The sequence below is a fragment of the Dermacentor andersoni genome, chromosome 7 (genome assembly GCF_023375885.2).
Source record: "Dermacentor andersoni chromosome 7, qqDerAnde1_hic_scaffold, whole genome shotgun sequence".
NCBI classification, from domain to species: domain Eukaryota; kingdom Metazoa; phylum Arthropoda; class Arachnida; order Ixodida; family Ixodidae; genus Dermacentor; species Dermacentor andersoni.
Genome location: NC_092820.1, coordinates 17,347,489 through 17,364,732, shown reverse-complemented (window position 1 = coordinate 17,364,732; position 17,244 = coordinate 17,347,489). Strand labels below are relative to the sequence as shown.

The window sequence follows — 17,244 nt, the reverse complement described above, 5'->3', positions numbered from 1 at the left end:
TACAGTATAAGTTTAAGGGAAGCAGGAGTCCAAGAAAACTTGCAGCACAAAAAGCCATGTGTTCAGTTATTAGCATTAGTCAAAAAGTTGATATGCATTTACACTGAAAGATCACTAGCAAAAAATCTGATAGGGCGACCTAATAAAAATTATATCAGTTTTTTTCTATTGCATTATGAAACGATACAACTGATACACTGATAAAATTACTTTTAGTTCTATTCTGGACGTATTTGTGCTATTCTGCTTGTACCAGTCTACTAGTGTATTCCTTTTATTAGTGTAATAATGTATTCATATTAGTTTGCCAGATCTATAGTCTATCAGTATCTATATGTGTTGTATAGGTGTAATGTGCTTCAAGGAGAAGCAAGCTTCCTCATTTGCCCAAAAATGAGTCAGAAATAATGCATTTATATTATCACAAAAGACAATACATACAAATCAAATATGAAGCCCAGGATTCAGAAAGGAAAGATTGTTGGAACAACTACACACCATGCAACAGCTTAAAAAGAATAAAAATGTGATCACATTTAAAAGAGAAGAGATGTTTACATTGGTTCACAACAAAGTTTAGCCTCTTTAAACAGGAGGTTATTGGCAGTCAAGCCACCGAATTGGTTCACACGTACACCACGAAGATTATCAGACTTCATAATCTGGAAAGCTAGTGAATGGAAGTGGTGGGTTCTTCATTATTCATTACCATGCCTTCATGGCTTTTTGTCAGATAAGTATGTCAGACATTCCAGTTTGCTTGTGGAGGGTGTCTATATACTTCTACTGGACACCGTCACTTCAGATGACCATAATGAGATCATCTGATCTTCTCTCGGAGTTTGTTGTGAGAGCACAGTCTTTGTATGGATTGGGTGCAATGACATACAATGTATACCAAATCCTACATCTTCTTAAAAGTGCGGCTAAACTAGGACCTCATTGGTCGCATTCTTCATTTGTATTTGAAGGCGGAAATGAACTTCTTGTGAAATTGGTACGCAGAGCTAATGATGTTCCTTTACAAATGTTGGAATGTTATGTACTTGCTCGAAAGTTACAGGCAGGTAAAGCTAGTTTAAATCTTTCACCAGAAGCAGTGAGTTTTTTTGGTGTACAGGAGAGGAGAGCTGGTCAGCAGACAGTTTTGTTAGGCACTGGAAAGCTGTGCTTGAACATGGATGAAAGTGAAAAACAGGCTGTAGTCTACAACCGTGGCGGTGACTCAACAAGTGTCACGGAATATTACCGAATGGTCATCAACCAACAAACATTCCACTCTCTCCAGTACACTTGAACTATAAAGACTAAAAACAGTGCATTTGTCAGCTTCTCAGGTGTGTTTTCTCTCATTTGTAGAATTCTTACTGGAGCGAATTCTTGTATAATTCTGAAATGCAAGAAACTATTTCCTGTTGAAATTCTCCATGCAAAGCACCTTTCAGTCTGCGTCAGAAGAGAGGAGTCACTAGTTTACGTAACACCCAGCGAAGTTATGCGCCTTTATGTGTTTATAGAAATAGACAACTATATTTTTGAATGAAAAATATGAAACCATTATGAAAGAGACTAATTCCCGTGCTCAAGACATGACAACGATGAACAGTATGCCTTCAGCCATGGTACATGAATGTCTGGTAATAACAGGTTATAGCTTTAAAAAACAACAGTTGGTAACAGTGCACCACGCTTTATGGCATTCTGTAATAATCAGCTTTTTGATGTTTGAATATATTACACAAGCCAGAGCCATCAAAATTCTAGAGTGTTTATTTTTTCTTGCGATAGCTTCTTGTTTTCCTAATGAACCAGCTAGCCCAATTTGCCACTCTTCATTATTGTACTCTTGTTGATTAAGTGCTTGGGGAATTGCATGGTCTGCATGTTGGCAGTAGTGATGCAGCTGCTGATGAACAGTTGCAGTAGCCAAAACATGACAATATTTTACAGGACTTATGCACAGTTTCGGGTCGGTGTCCTTACATGTAGCGAAGGGCTCTACTTAACCACGTGACTGCCTTGAGTGGGTGATCACAGTGAACAAACAGTGCTTCACTAGCAGATAGTGAAGAGGTAAAGCTTCTCAGTCTGTATGCAGAGGCATAGAAAGCAGCTGAATGTTAAGTGAGCAGTTATGCTACTTGATACAACAGCATCATTTTCACACCATGCATCTGTCTTCCTCACTTTATTTTCTCCTTTGACTCAATGTAGCTGGTGCAAGTTTATCCGTTAACTGTGGCGGCATGACTAAGACACTATCTTTTTTCTGAATGAAACAAGCAAACTCTGAAATTTTATTTTAACAGTGTATTACGGTTTGAATCAAAGACTCCAAACACTATATATGAAGCCTGTTCTGATAGTCTTCTTTGCTGTCGCGTGCTGAAAGCTACACAGGTTAAAATACTTTTACACATTTCAACGTGCGGTGGTTGAACTAGCACCCAGTGAAGAATTGTGTCTTCTGATTTTGCAATATGTGCACTGATGTTTAGCTGTTTTTGTTCATGAATATGTGGTTTTAAAAATGGTAAATCCATGTTCTTACTTGAATAAATTCTCAGATCTGTACTCACTTTTGCTTAAATAATATTGCTGTATTGTCATGTTCTGATATATTGCTGTAGATCTTGTACCAATAGCGATGCTTGTCCTGTTTCCTTGCTTCCTGTCAGTGTGCCATGCCAGTTTGTTCTTTTTGCACAAGCTCACTTGTGTTCTGTCACATATCACAATACTTTTGGGATGAATGCAAAAGTGCATAGTCTAAAGAAAATAGCTTCATATGAAGTTGTAATATGATAAAAGCATGTGCCAATTAGACCTGGCGTTCTATCCAGCATCTGTGAGCACAAATGGGCATGGTGAAGTTGGTACTTCAGTCTGTGGTCTTCCTCTTATGTGCTTGTTTAAATGTGGCTAAAGTTGCTTGCTTATTCTTTAGATAATGGAGTGTAAAATAAACCCTAGTCATGTTGGTAGTCACGTTGCTTGTGTCTTGTCCTTGTTCCTTTGTGGATGGATGCATTAGCGTTGTCATAATTTTCAAATCAAGTATGCACCAACTAGCCCAGAAAGTAGCTTTAATGAAATCACGCTGGTAGTGTCTAATTTATGGCATTCACAAACTCAGCCTGACACGTTAGACCTACAGTTAGTATCCACAGTCTTGAAAGTGCTTTGTTTTGCTTTTCTAAATAAACTTTAGTACAACAGTAGGAAGATACCTATGAAGAAAGGAGTCAGACAAGTAGACACAATCTCTGCAATGCTATTCACTGCGTGCTTGGAAGAAGTATTCAAGCTATTAAACTGGGGAGGTTTAGGAGTAGGGATCGACGGCGAACACCTCAGCAACATTCGGTTTGCCGATGACATTGTTCTATTCAGCAACACTGCGGACGAGTTACAACAAATGATTGAGGACCTCAACAGGGAGAGTGTAAGAGTGGGGCTGAAGATTAATATGCAAAAGACAAAGATAATGATAAATAACCGGGCAAAGGAACAAGAGTTCCAGATCGCTAGTCAGCCTCTAGAGTCTGTGAAGGTGTACGTCTACCCAGGTCAACTAATCACAGGAAACCCTGACCATGAGAAGGAAATTCACAGAAGAATAAAAATGGGCTGGATCGCATACGGCAGACATTGTGAGCTCCTGACTGGGAGCTTACCATTATCATTGAAAAGGAAAGTGTACAATCAGTGCATTTTACGGGTGCTGACATATGGCGCAGAGATTTGGAGACTGACAAAGAAGCTTGAGAACAAGTTAAGGACCGTGCAAAGAGTGATGGAACGAAGAATGCTAAGTATAAATTTAAGAGACAGAAAGAAAGCAGTTTGGACAAGAGAGCAAATGGGTATAGATGATATTCTAATAGACATTAAGAGAAAAAAATGGCGCTGGGCAGGTCATGTAATGCGCAGATTAGATAACAGTTGGACCATTAGGGTGACAGAATGGGTACCAAGAGAAGGGAAGTGCAGTAGAGGATGGCAGAAGTCTAGGTGGTGCGCCAAAATTAGGAAATTTGCGGGTGCTAGTTGGAATCGGTTGGCGCAGGACAGAGGTAATTAGAGATCGAAGGGAGAGGCTTTCGTCCTGCAGTGCACATAAATATGATGATGATGATGATGATGATGATGATGACAGTAATCCTGTTTTGGATATGCATTAAATGTTGCACATCCGTCTCGCAAAATTTGTAAATGTAATTTTGTATTAAGAGAACTGGAGCACACCTGCTACAAAGATGGACTGATACTTTTCTCATGCAACTTCCCCAATGTAGTTTCACAGGCTAAGTAACGCTGCTGTGCTTTGAAAACGTGTGCTTTAATCTATGTTGAAACATGTTTAGGATAATATATCTGCATACAAGCTGTAAAAAGTTTTGATAATTGCACAGTTTACACACTTCATTTTTATTTGATACTCTAATATCCCAACTGTGTTTGTTAATCTGTTCACGTGGCAGGCAATGCATTCAGGGTTGTATATTCAGTTCATTTTAAAAACGTCTCTTCAGGCGTGTGGGCACCGGCATGTGTGCTATTTCTAACATGCTTTATCAGTGCCTCAATCAGATTCCTGTATGTCATATGATGATCTCTATCTGGGTTTAAAAGACTGATACATCATGCTATTTGGTCTTGTAGGCAGCACAGTGAGATCTATCTGCTGCCTGCCAGTCTGGTAAAGAGTTCTATGGGTCAGGTAGGAATATATATCACTCTTAGAAGGACCCATACAACCTATACATATTCCTAAGAGACTTGTAGAAATTTCTATCAGTTTTTTTTGCTAGGGTACTGATATTAGGTTTTAAACTAGTGATGGCACTCCGAAGAGACATTAGTGGAGACATTGCCCCAGTGGGCACGTGCAGCAGCTAAGCCCAGTGGGGGGGGGGGGGGGATATGGACTGGGCGCCGGCTTGCGAGAGCAAGGATGACGTGGCATTGCGGCGGCGCCCTCTCCCCTCACGCAACACCTGGCGCACTAGAGTGATGGCAGATGTACCCTTTCACCCGATCTGCTCCGTAGAGGCACGCTCGCAATGTGGTCACAACCAATGGGATTTGAGGTTCCATTTCGCTGAGACGACAGACGCTGGCTTTTTTACTCAGTGGGCCATTTGTTTAGTCTGTTTGAACAGAAACGGACCTGCCAGAGTTTGGTTGTTTCACGACAAAACACACAGTCATCAACAGAAAGTTTAGTTTTCTACGTTAAGTTCTTTGCGAGATCTAAAATGAGAAAAATCAAGGGCCTAAACACTCAGCATTGTGGCATGCCAGAAGTGACAAAAGACAGATTTGTGAATTGGAGTTGTTAACATACAAATTGTGTTTAGTCATGAAGAAAGCATTCAGTGAATTTTAGTAATTGCATGTGGATCAATATTAAGTTAGCTTATTCAGGAGAAGGAGGCAGTGGCACAAAGTATCAGAATTTAAAACGCTAGAAGCATCCATTCAACGCAAGAACTAAGTTCAATGGAGGAGATCAAGTTAGTGAACATGACAATATAGTTACGTTTTTCATGAGAGACAAGGTCTTATGGCAACCATGTTGACATTTGTTGTAGAAGTTTTGTGACATAATTTAGGATTATACTATTATGGAGATTGAAATAAATGATGTTAGGGAGGTTTGGCGATTGAGGCCAGCAATTGTTCCGCCCAAGTGTCTCTCATAATATTACTGCGGCAGATCACCACGTGCATTCTGTTCTAGAAGCTGAAAAGGTAATGCTAAGCTGTGTAATGCATCTGTCGAATGCCGACAACAGTATGATGCTGATGCGGTGACAACAATGGCATGACAATTCTAGAGTCATCACGATTGAGGCATAACGACTTTGGGATGATGAGTGCATGCATGGCAATGACTGCGTATCTACCACACAGCGTGAAGGCGGCAGCATCCAACGGCGTGATATTACAACTAATTTGAAATGACAATGCAATGATGGCGACAGATTGAAGACTGTGAATGGTGAACAATGATGCGTCCACTTGGCAACTAAAGAAAAACATATGAGGACAGCTAAGCATGTCTTATCTGAGTTGTGATTGTGAAAGCATTAATGCCCAATTGAACGCCACTGAGCAGTCCGAGTTTTACGCTGTAAGTGATGCACCCTAGAGCTACATTGGGCCCGAGATAGCAAGGAGCAGCAGCCTGCGGTGCCAACACCGCATGCCGCCGACATGCTGCATGACCAGAGACCAGGAAACAGCAGTGACCACCAAGGCCGGCAGGCACGCGCAGCAGCTAAGCCCAGTGGAGGGGGGGGGGGGGGGGAGATATGGACCGGGCGGCGGCTTGCGAGAGCAGCGATGACGTGGCATCGCGGCGATGCTCTCTCCCCTCATGCAACACCTGGTGCACTATAGCGACAGCAGGTGTACCCTTTCACCTGCTCTGTTTCGTCGAGGCGCGCTCGTGACGTGGTCGCAGCCAATGGGATTTGAGGCGCTGTTTCGCTGAGACGACAGACGCCGGCTTTTTTGCTCAATGGGCCATTTGACGCTTTCGCATAAATAATCGCTATACAGAATAATGACGACGTGGTTATGTTGAGCTCGCGTTCACACTTCATCTGCACGGACCGCCCTACCTGTGTACTTTTGGTACTGGGGCCAATTCTGTACCATGCAATACACTCAGCCATGGAGCACCCGCAACAATGATGCGATAGGCAAAAAACGCTGTGCTTTAAACATGCACCCATAGAGTGCCCCAATATTGCAACCAGCCAATCCGCGCATAGTGAAGCGTCCGCATGGCCGCGTTTGCCACGTGGCCGTGCTATGCGAGTTTGTGGCTGATATATTAATTGAGTAATCGAAAGACTGGTTCCGAATGCATTTACTAACCAATTTGAGTCCACGGCACTTTTATGTGCTGCTTTGAATAACTGCGTGTGGTACCGCGGTTCCCACAGTTGCCCAATGCATGTGGCGCATACTTTAGCAGCAGCGCTCGGCGTGTTTCGACTAAAGCAATTTTATTTCAATTCTGCTCGCCACTCATGGCGGCTGTAGCTGCTTATAGTTATACAGTACTTTGGTTATAAAGTACAGTAAGTCTAGTTAATAAATTTTATTGGGATGTGAGGTTTTATTTTGTTAAATCGAGAACTTCGTCAAATTGAAACCACTTGATTAGATCACGCAACATGCCATAAAATTGATGCAAGGGCCAAAAATGTCGTTTTTGCCTACGTTCACACTTATTGTAGCAGTTGAGCATGTACTCTGCCTTAACGGAAGAAACGATTAAACATTCTTAAAAGCTATATGTCAGTGATACTAAAATCCCCAGAACTCAATTAGACCTACTATACCCACATTTTTCTTTTTAATTATGGCAAATCAGGCAAGATATTAGTTGATTCTAGGTTTTCAGTGCTCATGAATGTGACAGTGAAAGTATCGAATGTCGTGTAGTGTAATGCAACGAAAACAAGGACACAAGAAAAAGGAAAACACAGACATAATTAGGCGCTTGTGTCTGTGTTTCATTTCTTCTTGTGTTCTTGTTTTTGCTGTGCTACACTACATGCCGTTCCATGATGATCAACGAACAAGCCCACATTGCCACCCCCGTGTAGAGAACAGGAAATTTCTTTATACACTTAAACCTTGATATAACAAAGTAGGTAAAATCGGCAATTCGCTTCGTTATATAGAAATTTCCTTGTATTGAAATTCGATCTGTTATGCAAATGAGTACAGTCGCCGATCGTTTTTGTTGCACGGAGAGGGGCCATGCAATTTTCCGAATTATTGGGCAATAAAAAAAAGTAAGTTTGAATGAGAAAACATTTTATTTTGACAAATATAGGAGTCAGCGATGAATGATACGGTTTCATATGCCACGTTGATATTTTTACATCAGCGGTACGAATTGAGTGGCGCCATGCTTTCGCGTGCACTCCGCCCCCAAAGCGTCGCCCGGTCGCACTGCGACGACGCTATCATGAAAAGCGCCGGCAGCTGGGAGCGAATGCTTCGTCTGCTTCTCGTTCTAACGGGTCATCAAAACTCGAGATTGCGCAACCTTCAATACTAAACGTGCGGGAAAACAGCTTACATGGTGCCACGCCGTCTTGGCATGCCCGCTCTTTCCACACGCAGCAGATTACCTCTAGAGCAGGGTGCGCGGCTGCGTATGCGCCCAGCCGCGTCTCGGCCAGTCATGGCCGAGACGCGCGCCAACTTACCCCCCCCCCCCACTCCGCCCCCTCGCGCGCGCTTGATCGCGTTACCGCGAGCTCGCTTTCCTTCCCCACTTTGCCATTGCTCGCGTGGGAAGGCCGCACTTATGAAGCCACCATCTTTCTTGTCTCACCCTCGCACACACTTTCACTCGCACCTAAAGCACAATTAAGTGCACGGGGCGCGATAGGATCTGATCGCACTTGGACTTAATTTATACGGAACATGATGCGGCTCCAAGCTGTTGTTCTTGTCGCGCTGCACGCAGTTTGAGAGGTGCGTTTGCAAGGAGCCGCTTGTAATTCAGTCATTTGACTATCTGCGTCCGCGGAAGTTACCATTGATTGTCTCAAGTGGCACTCCTCTGCGGCAGAAGCGAAATTTCGTTATATTGAAATTGCACACAAACACACTTCTTTATATTGAGGCTCTAATTGCATGGTGTAATATGGAGAAGAGGTTATGAAAAGTTAAATTCTTCGTTATGTCTAGAATTTCGTTATACTGAGGTTTAACTGTATAGAGATTTGAATTTATATACCTTGTTGTGCAGCTCCTTGGGTCATGGTTTCTATGACTATGACTCTGTATCTGTTGCGTAGGAAACCTCTCTCACCCTGTTTCCCTATGGTTCTCCTTTTGGAGGAGGCCCCCTTTTGATGCTATCCTTGTTCCACTCTTGGCCCACATCATTTCATAATCGAGGCATCTAAGGCCACAGTTCCTTATGCTATGCAGCTCTGACATCATGCGTACCATACAGAATTGTACATGAGCCTGAGCCCATGCATAACCATTCTTCTGATCAAATGTTAATTTTTAGACTGACGTCCTTTCCTCTTGCATGACAGTTATCTCTGCTGTATTGTTGCTGCTCTCTCATGTACGTATACCAATAAATTATCTTAGTCAATTTCTTCTTGAACATTGAGTCCAATCTTTGCCAACTTAAGTGTGTGTTGAATGTTAATTTTTTAAGACCTGCCTTCACAATCTGCCTCCACCTCATCCATTTTAGCATCCTCAATTCAGTCACTTCTCCATCCTGACTTCTAGGTGACTTTATTAAACTTGTTTAGGTTCCATACAGTATTGCTGGTCATGTATTGTCTTATAAGTTTATTAGACAGTGAAAATCTTCAACTTGACTGGAACCTGTGTAACATAAATATCACAATGCATCTTTTCAGTTTTTCCAAACTATGTCAATTCTGCTGATTCTGTGGGCTGTCCAAATTTTCCATGTTGGTGTTTTCAGTTATCATTGAACCAAGGTATCCGTCTTCTCTATGGTTTACCCTCAAGGCTTCCCTTTCATCTACTCTGAGAAATTGGCATGCGGCTACCAGATGTGGGCAGCTTGCCTCACAACACATGCACATGCTCAGCTACTTTCGCCAACCTTTGTGCTAGATGTCAATCAGCATGAGCGAAGCAGTGAGAATGGGGAATTATGAAATTAAGGCAGAGGTTCGAGCATTAAGGGAAGTCATACTTATGAGGTGAGTACATGTGAAGAAAAGTATTCAGAAATGTTGGGAATTTGCAGTTTCTTGTTTATTGGTCTATTAAACTCTCCCTAGCTATTTCAGTTATTTCATCATGTGTTGCAATTTTTAGTTGCAATATGTTTTTCTTAAGTGCTGCCACACTTACTACTAGAAGTTTGAGAACCTATATTTCTTATTCACTTGGTTCATTCATACCTACAAGCAGCAGTCTTTTCACTTTACATCAGCTATTGAATGCAATGCCCAGATATGTTCTCAGTCTACTTCAGTGGGAGTCACTAACACAGTGAATGATCATGAAGCATGTGTGTTCTTAGAAAGTGCCTTCACGTGATGCAGCTGTAAGTTAAGGTAGGGGATGCTTTGGAAAGCGTGTTATGTGGCTTACATGATAATTATTTTATGCCAGAAAGCACACAAATATTCGTGTTTATTTCTGGTGTTCTTCTTCCTTAATTACCTCCTTGATTCAGCGCATATATATGAAGCAAGAGATCCTGGCTTGTTCTTTCTTTACATTAGCAAATTACATTAATCATATAATAGCACACTTTACATAATTGAGCACACTAAAAGTCACTTGGCGAGCAAAACATGTACTTGTCTTTTTGAATATCCCAGCTTAATGTTTTAGTGTGTGCAGTTTGGACGTGATTCTTCAGAAGCACTACATCTGCTTCAAGTATATGAGGTATAATTACTTTTGCTTAAAAATAATCCTAATCTTCCTTGATAGCTGTCCTTTTTTTACTAGACAATATAAGCATGGTGCTTAATTCGAAGATAAATATGCCTGCGGTAACTGTATGCATCAGTGTTTGACTATTCGTTACCTACTATTCCTATTAGAAAAATTTATTTGCCAACCTCCAATTATTTGCATTGAAGTAGTGAAGAGTTTGATGGCAGCCTGTCTGGTTTGGTCAAAAGAGGCACGGTAAGTAGTTTAAAATTAGATGCCAGCCGTAAAAATGAAAAATAAGAACTGGTTCAACTGGAGCTTTGTTCACAACCTTTGTGAACAAGGCTTTCAAGTGGGAGCCGAAACATCTATCTTGTATGCCCGATCTTCATTTGCTTATTATTATTATTTGAATTCATCTAGCCCTAAAGAGGTGGCAATTTATTTCGGATACTACTCTTTGCATTTTGTTTCCATTGCTGAGTTGTTTTTTTTTTTAAGTAACTTCATGCACCACACAAGTGCAACTCAAACATTTTCATTCTTTCAAGGACGTCACAACTAGTGGAAGGTATTCTGCACTAACATAATTATTTTGAGATTTCCAGTAAATATGTAGTCCTCATAAAAAGTAGCTAAATAATTTTGGCCTAAGCGGTTATACATTAACCATGTAGGCTTCATCAACTTCTGATATCACTTGGTCTTGGCAAACTTGTGAGCTGACAAGTTTGAGCATGCAGTCACTTCCCTCCATATTTGTTTCGATGAAGGCTTGCCCTTTGGTGCTACTCTGGATCCACCCCCATTTCCTGTGATTACCACTACGGGCTTCAAGGCACACACCCTCAGGAAAACTTTTCATGCACAAACCTGGTTCTTTCACACTTTTACTAAGACAGACATTGAAAGCAAGGATGGCATAGCAGGCATGTTGGTTACAGAAGTACTTTATTAAATAGCTTTGTAAGTATTCATCTAGTGGACATGTCCATATCCTCTTCTGCTGAAGTGCAAATTAGCTGGGGGAGCATGTCTCCTTCTCATGCATACGCCAGCCCAGCCAATCAGAACTTCAGGAGCGGATGAAATGGACATTTCCACTAGGTGGACACAGAATACATCCCCTGTTCTCTGTCCTATCTTTCCACCCTTCTCCATGTATTTTACTCAGTAAACTACTGGTTCAGCATGTTGGTCACCTTAATCAATCTTCCAGTAGCTCAGCACTTAAAAGGTATACAATACAAATAAGGCACTGTAAACCCAAGCAGTTAGGCTGGCGATTGCTGCTGTTATGCACCATACAGGCTGAAGCAATGGCTTCACCGTAGCTTTCTAAGTTAACTTTACTGAACTTTGAATTTAGAGAAAACAGAATATAAAAACAGACTAGCATTTTTTTTTATGTGCTTCACCACGCTGCTTTTTTCTGTTACTAAAATAAGTATATTGAACCTAAATGAAGTAAAAAGACAAGGAAATTGTGTCACTAATTTCATTTCACTGTCTTTTTAAAAGTATAGCAAGATGTTTTAATTGCATTACGAGTTGTTACTTATGTTTTGATCTTAATGTTCATTTCTCATGCTCCAAATAGGGCTACAACTGTTCCCTCATCCACAGCTATCAAGGCCTTATGGCAACCTTGGAAGCTCTCTGAACTGAGTAAATGCTATGCATTGCATAATTTTTTAAAACATTTTCATGGGTGCCTTTAACCTCTATAGTTCCTCATTAAAGCCAGCATCTCTCTTGTGGCCACCTTTAAAGACCTTGTAGTAATGTATACCTAACAAGAAAGATGGGTGCTTTGTAGTGCTAGTATGCTCTAAGTAAATCGTTTTATGCAAAAATTGCTGACATAATTGTCTGACAAATACTGCATCATGTTTGCTATTTTGCCTTCTGTTTCAATTTCACTGCATCTATACATTTTACCAGTGCATGAGTAGGGTTCAAGGCTGTTCTTTAAAATGCTCATGAGCACTTATCATGATCAGTTCCCCATATAAGTGGTTTTGCTGAAGAGAATACAGGAATATGAGCAAAATTGACATGGAACCAACATATAGATAACGTCTGCATGACTGCCTATCAAAAGTTATATTTTCTTAGAAAAAAAAACTGGAACGTGCATCGCGTAATGTAAAACTTATTGCATACACCACCTTCATTAGGATGATACTAGAATATTCAGCGTTGTTTGGAGTCCCCATCAAGTGACGCTTAAGAGGAAGTTGGAAAGAGTCTGGCGGCGCGTTTTATTTGTTCGACATAACGAAGGAAGGAATCGGTCACGCTTATGTTACAGCGTTGCAACTTCGATCTTCTTGAGGTACGTAGGAAAAAATATAGGCTGAAGGTGCTTTATCAAATAATGCAGGATCAACTTAAGATTGATAAGCTCAAATATCTACATGCTCCAGACAAAAGATACCCGCGAACTAACCACGACTACGTCATAAAGCCGGAGCATACCAACAGTGATACATATCGATACTCATTTTTCCTGGATGCGATAGAAATGTGGAACCAATTGCCAAACGCTATTGTTAGCCTAAAAGATGTCACCGACTTTGAAAATGCTGCTGAGGCATATTTATGGGAGTTTTCGATTTAGTTTTGAAGTGCCAAGTGATATGTGCGACTTGATATTCATTGTACGTATTTTGATAAACGTCAGAAGTGTGCTGAACAGCATTCAAGTGAACATCTTATTAACTGTGAATTGACAAGTGTTAAGCAACTTTACGTACATTGACATTGTCCATATTTGATTTATGTAATTGTATTGTCCTCTCTGTTATGACCCTCTATGAGGGTTGACAGTATTAATAAATAAATAAATAGACAACGAGGAATGTGGGTAAGAACACTTTATTTTCAGCACACGTTTTTTTAATGAACTGCTGTTATACTGCTAAAATCTGCACATTTAATAAAAGTACACTGCTCTGCTTCATCACTCCATGCTAAGTGCAAGTATCCTGTACCAGGAAGTCAAACCAAGATGTGGGATGTTCAGTCTGTAAAAATAAAAACGAGTTTGAAACATTAACGTGCAAAAACTAAAGCACACTCAAGAAAATAAACACAGCACAGGAACATATCCAATGAATCAGAATTACCTTTGAGAGCAAACATATAGTTTCTATGGCACAGTGAAGAAACCTTATTCCTCCGGCTTTTTTTGAGCGCGAGAAAATATGAAAGTGCATGCGTTCTCCCCATATTGTGTATCTGTCACCTTTTCACACGCAACAAAGATGTTGTCTCAGTGTGCCCAACTGTCTTTGCATATCCATTTCTCTGCTCTCATACCACGATACCTACAGTTAAAGGCTGTAGCAATGCTTAGCTTGAATGAACCAACACAAGCTACATGCACTGTGCTGTTGAACATGGCATTGTAAGTTAGATAAATGCACAACACATTCATGTGCTAATCGTGATTGTAGGCGAGATAAATAAAAAGAAGGTATGTAAATAAGAATGTTCCCTAATAAGCTATGCAGAAGTGCTCTCCCGTTTGGACAGAAGCTGAGCACAACTTCAGTGAACAAGAAGCCAACTTATACAGCATTTAAAATCTAGGTTCTAAATGTGCTACAGATTTTTCTGAAATCATGGTCGAAAATGTAGGTGTTAAAGGTGACAAACATTTAAACAGGTCTCTGTTCGGACTGGTAATGCTATGTGTCGCCTAGTTTGATAAAATATGCCGTATCACTGGTCTCCCAAGCTAAGGCTGCTGTCCAGTTGCCAGTGCAAATCACTCAATTATGTCTAGGGCACGTTTGAGCAAAAGGCAGCCAAGATTACTGTGCCACTGAGGTCTATTTCCTGACATCTGATTTCTTCTCAGAAAGTGACCTCTCTAAAAAAAACCTTCACAACAAAATAACCCAAACCTTTCTTGAGAAAAGCCACCACACTGGTCCTTGAACACTAATTACACAGTGGCTCTTTGTGATGTAATGTTATGTACATCAGCACCTAACGAAGTACAGGAAAATTTAATAATGGCAGCGTGACAGGTACACAAAAAAGTAAAGGGATAAAACATCACATAGGCTGCCATCAGTGTTCATATCTCCATTTCAATGTGGATGTTTTTAGCAGTGAATACATGTTCTCATTAAACTGAGTCATATTATTACAAAAGCGAAGGGCAAGGGTCTTTACATTCTAAACTGACAAATGTGCTTTATTACGATTCACCACAATACAGGAGGTGTTTTGCAGTGAACCATCACATAAGGTTTTGGCTAACTACGGCGGGCGTGTCCTGCAGCGGGGCCTCTTGTGTATTGCGGTAAAGCGTATTATTGTGACAAGAGCTAACCTGGCATGTATGGCTTTAGCCAACAAAAGTTCTCAAGACATCATGCATCCTGCCACGAAAATCTGCTTTGATGAGAGTGGAACATTAGGTTAGTCGCTGACAGAAACCATACATTCCAGATTCACGTAAATCTTTCCCAATAACGGCATGCTTCACCGCAACACACAAATATGTTGCGGTGATAACGGTGGTCGGACAGGCTGGTGCAAATGTTTCGACAGGGGAGCGTGCCTTCATCAGGGCAACTGCTTTCCTTGGCAGTTTTCATATACGTGAGTCCCCCAAACTCCCAACAGGGGAGATTTACCTGGACCTTTGCCAAGAGACGTACTGACAAGCGTTTGGTAGTGGCTGGTAGAGATGCAGGAGTCTAAAAAGCGTTGCGAAATTCGGTTCCGTAAGGTTAGCTTCACCGCAATACAAATATGTTAAGCGGTAAGACATACAAAATATGTTGCGGTGAATCATAGCAAGGGTACCTGGCCTTTGATGCAAAGCAGCTTCCCAAGAGGCACGGTAATCCCGTGGCTAGTTATGCAGTTCCCCGCATGCGAGTGAGTTCCCTGCGTTCGGCGGTTTCCCAGTGACATACAAAATTACATTGATTGACTGTGTTGTAAATGGGCGACGGCACTATATGCTGATGCAAGAGCGTCGTTTCGCTTTCCAAAACTGCGCTCGGCTAAAGAGAACAACCTTGACTCGCATATGACAAAAGCAGTTGAACAGGAAACTACGAAATTACGTAGCTATTATGGAAGAAATCAACAGCTCAGAAAAAAATGGCCGTGTAAACATTAAGTGGCTTACGAGGTCGACAAACCAACGGTTCAAAGCATCACAGCCACGTCCGAAATAGCGCTGAAGGCCGGCCAGTACACTTAGGCGCCTCGGCGCGCGTAATGTAACAGGAGACGGCAGGTGCACGCGTACATCATTAAGGAACACATATTATTTATGTCGGTGAAAGCGGTCACTCTTCAGTTCTGACATGCTTCAACGCGTAACACTAGTCTACTGCGGCGAAGCTGACTTCAGGACGCCGATTTCTTCAACTCATCTAGCGAGGCAGGTCCGTTTATCACGCTTGGCAACGTTTGACATTTTCTGCCTTAATTTCGTTTGTTCTTTTTAATTTTCTTATCACAGTGACCCTGTATCACGCAGTAGCAGAGCTAGTGCCGCGTCTTAACTGCGTTAGGAAAGGCAAGCATGTATGCAGCAGGCACGGCGGCATTGGCTCTTGTTTGGAAACTTCCAAGAGACGCTCTTCCGCGCAGCGATGTCATTTGTATTATTAAAAGAATACAGGTGATGATTAAATGAGCCGCAGCAAAGCTGTAAAAAAGCAGTAGTAATGCTGTTCTAAGATCCTCTCGCTCGAGCGAGATGGTCTTAGAAAAAAAGCGCGATGTAACGCGATCTGACGGAACAGCTCGTCATGCCAGTGTTTTCTTACGTCCTCGTTCTTTCGCGCATCCTCCCCTGAACCAGACTACTGAATGGTTCGGTGCACGCACTGACGATCCTGACGGAGGCAATACCACTCACATGAGCAGCTCCATATAAGATGCCACGGCCCATTCCACATGCCGGCTGCAATTTGACGCGGCCAGGAGGCAAAATATGCGCACAAGGTACCTAATGGTAACGCATCAAACTGCTCACAGCCCCAATCCTTTATTACACGCATATAGCGTGGAAAGATGAATTACTCACGCTCTAAGTGGGCATGGAATACGGACCGTTTCGCAGCGCAGCCGGCTCCGCCATGGAAATGAGCGGATGTGACATCATGGGTTATAGCGGACGTGACGTCATGGGTGAACGTAGACATTTTGGGCACCTTTCGTCTGCTGTGCCCCGGGCACAGCAGACACGGCCTTTCGGCGGCTGCTCAAGGTCGACCAATGAAAAACGCCATAAGCTCAGTGTTGCCACAAAGGGTGTCGTTTGTCCGCAGCACGACCTACTGCACTCCCACCACAGATCTCCCACCTCCAGCACGCCTGGTCTAGTTCGCCCCTTTTGCCGCTAGGAAAAGAACGTACGAGCAGAGTGGCGCTAGTTATAACTTGTTCGCTGTCGTCTGCTTCTGCGATCTGTTCAGCGCTTGTCTTGCCATTTCGGCAGGCACAAAGCGCTTGTATTGGCGATAAATTAATAAATTCACAAACATACAAAAGAAGACATATTTGCGAATGCTTTGCGTTTGAATAGTGAAACTAGAAGAGGAGGAGCGGTGCAAGAAATGTAAACAACGAGCATAGGTAGCCGCTGCAATGCTAGATCGACGGCGTAAAATTCCCTTTCCTAGCCTCCTTAAGAGACTGGAAAAATTGTTTTAAAAGATTCATAGGATGATCTAGCTTTCTTTAGTTGATTACAGACAGCCTAATGTCGTAGATGACATTAGGATTTACTGCTGTGTGCCGTAGTGAAAGGCAGATGATCTGGTAAAAGTATAG

At 41.9% G+C, this 17,244-nt stretch overlaps 1 long non-coding RNA gene across 1 annotated transcript; it reads right to left on the bottom strand.

Annotated features, from left to right (window-relative positions):
* Positions 1 to 13,292: 13,292 nt before the first annotated feature.
* On the bottom strand, positions 13,293 to 16,651 carry LOC126535538 (uncharacterized). Its single transcript, XR_007600510.3, has 2 exons — positions 16,496 to 16,651; positions 13,293 to 13,457 (listed from the first exon to the last, which is right to left on the bottom strand). It is a non-coding gene; the product is annotated as an uncharacterized lncRNA (long non-coding RNA).
* Positions 16,652 to 17,244: the final 593 nt, after the last annotated feature.